Raw genomic sequence first — 2,611 nt, 5'->3', positions numbered from 1 at the left:
TGAGCACTCACCTGGGTCTCCGGTGACCACCCTCGGGCTGGCACTACTCCCGCACCCTCACCTTGACCCGCTGCTTTCTACAGCCACCTCATCCCGCCCTCCTCTATTTTTCCGGACATATCCTTTTTGAGGACTTGGCACCAACCATGTACTGATACACATATATACGTTTTTTCAGTGTTTTCTATGCCATAACCCTCTTCTATTTCAGATATCTCAGGTCAGACGAAGTTTCTAGAGGGACATACCCGTGCCATTCCTCATACATAGATTGCTTGTTTACAGTTGTTTTATTGTGGGGATTTTTCGAGCCACCCTCTCAGGTCAGGGTCAGTCCACCCTACTAGCTTCCACACACTGGGGCATCGCCCCCCCCCCCTGACGGACATTGTCCAGGTGGTGAGCACTGGAGGTCTCTCCATAACACGTGCTCAATTGCATAGCAGTGGCCTTTTGAGACGGTGGTGCAGGAATAGTGTCGGTTACTGTAGGGAATTGCTGCTCACTGCTGGAACCGGGAGCTCTGGGGCTGATGTTTCAGTGCCTCTCCCACGCTGGAGGACACGTCCCATGTAGCCCGAGTCCCAGTAGGCTTGTCCTCTCAGCCTGTGACTTGATACCTCGTGACGATTTCAGGGGGACCGGGAGTTTGTCTACGCTTGCTGTATCCGGGTCTTCCAGGGGTGAAGTACTGTTTCCATGCAGCGTTGCTTTCAATGATTGAAGTAGATACCTGCAGGTTACCATACTCGGGGGGCAGGTGGATTGAGTCCGCAAGTATACCTCAGCTGTTGCTCCAGCCGATCTGTCTTGGGGATACCCTACCTGATTGGGTACTTAGGGGAGCACGTCAATGCGCTTCCTTGCTTTACATTCCCCCACCTAGGTCCCCTCTTCGCTGGAAGAGAGAACAGCTGAGGGCTGTTTTAGTTTTAGTTCTAAATATTTGTTTATCACTACTGTTTTATTACATGTGTGTTTTTTGTCATTTTGTCACTTATAGTGGGCTGATACCCCCTTTTGGACCCACTACACTTCTATACCTACATTTCTCTTGGCCTCTGGACCTCACTTCCCCTCCCCTTGCCCATCCTTCCTCTCCTCCCTTCTTCCATTCATTCTCCCCCTTTCTTTTTTCCTCTCCATCCGCAGATATGGCCCGGCGGGTGGGTAGCGCGGCTGCAGTCCTGCCCACGAAATTCCTCTCCTGGAATGTGAAGGGTCTCAACATCCCTGAAAAGCGGTCAAGAGTCCTGGGGGACTTGTGGAGACATAGGGTGCAGGTGGCATATCTCCAAGAAACACACTTCAAATCAGGCTGCATCCCGAGACTCTCTTATACGCGCTTCACGTTTACATATCATAGCTCGTCCCCCACCACCAAAACTCGGGGGGTCAGTGTGCTCGTGGCCAGATCTTCGGGATGGCAACACCTGTCCACATTGGGTGATAGCGAGGGCAGATATCTGTTTAAGGGACTCTTCTTTGGTTCCCTGGTAACAATGGTCAACATGTATGCCCCAACTCTGACCAGATCTCCTTCTTGGAGGAGTGCTTCCTAGCCCTATCTGATTTTGTAGAGGGGATTCTCATTATGAGAGGAGACTTCAATGTCGCCCTAGACCCACAACTCGATGTCTCCAGAAATGCTTCACACCTCTCACACCTCATACTTTTCTCTGCCGGCTGCGAAAAACCCTCCATGCGGAACAACTGGTGGATGTGTGGCACCTTATGCACGCTCGGGAGTGCGATTGTTCGGTCTACTCCCCCGCACATCGAGTCTATTCGAGGATAGATTATTTTCTGGTCAGGCAGGGGAATCTGCACAGAGTACGCCATACCTCCATAGACGTTCTCACGATCTCAGATCATGCTACTCCATACAGAGGGTGCCAGACCGTGGCATTGGCAGCTTAATGACCTCCTCCTTGATGACACCCTGCTGACGGCTCACGTTAACCCTTTCGCTGCCACCGCCGTAAGGCATACGGCGGAACAAAAGTGTTCCCGGCTGGCCAGCTCAGTATGCCTTACGTCGGTGGCATTTACAGTTCTGCTATAAGCTCATGGTCGATTTAGCGACCATAAGCTTATAGCAGAACTGTTCCCCAGACTGTCCCATTCAAAATAATAGCTGTCATCAGCGGCTCACAAGCCGCTGATGACCGCTATTACCGAAAATACCGGGCGCCCTCCCCCCTGCCGGCACTGCTGCTGCCGGCCGCCGGCATCTGGAGTCTCTCATCCCTCCCTGGAGCCACCCCAGGGAAGGATGAGAGACTCCATGGATCCCCACTGCTTGTAGGGTCTGTGGCAGCGGGGATCTGTAAAAAAAATCGCCGGCGGGAGGGTCGGGGGAGCGAGCGGCATTCAGGATGGCCGAGCGGCATAGTGATCCGAGCCGCTGTCATCCTGTCAGTTTTTGGATGACAGCGGCTCTGTAGCGTGGCCGAGCGGGGGATCGTTAAATATCAATGATATTTAACGATCCCTCTAATTTACAGCAAACACCGGAGTGATCGTCTGATCACTCCGGTGTTTGTAAATAACTGGGGACACATAGTACTATGTGTCCCCAGTTATGAATGAACAGGCTGCGATCTACATC

This window comes from Nanorana parkeri, unplaced genomic scaffold (genome assembly GCF_000935625.1).
Source record: "Nanorana parkeri isolate BGI_ZX_2015 unplaced genomic scaffold, ASM93562v1 scaffold1538, whole genome shotgun sequence".
Taxonomy (NCBI): domain Eukaryota; kingdom Metazoa; phylum Chordata; class Amphibia; order Anura; family Dicroglossidae; genus Nanorana; species Nanorana parkeri.
The sequence above is the reverse complement of the archived record's forward strand: the minus strand, read 5'-3'. Positions refer to the sequence as shown.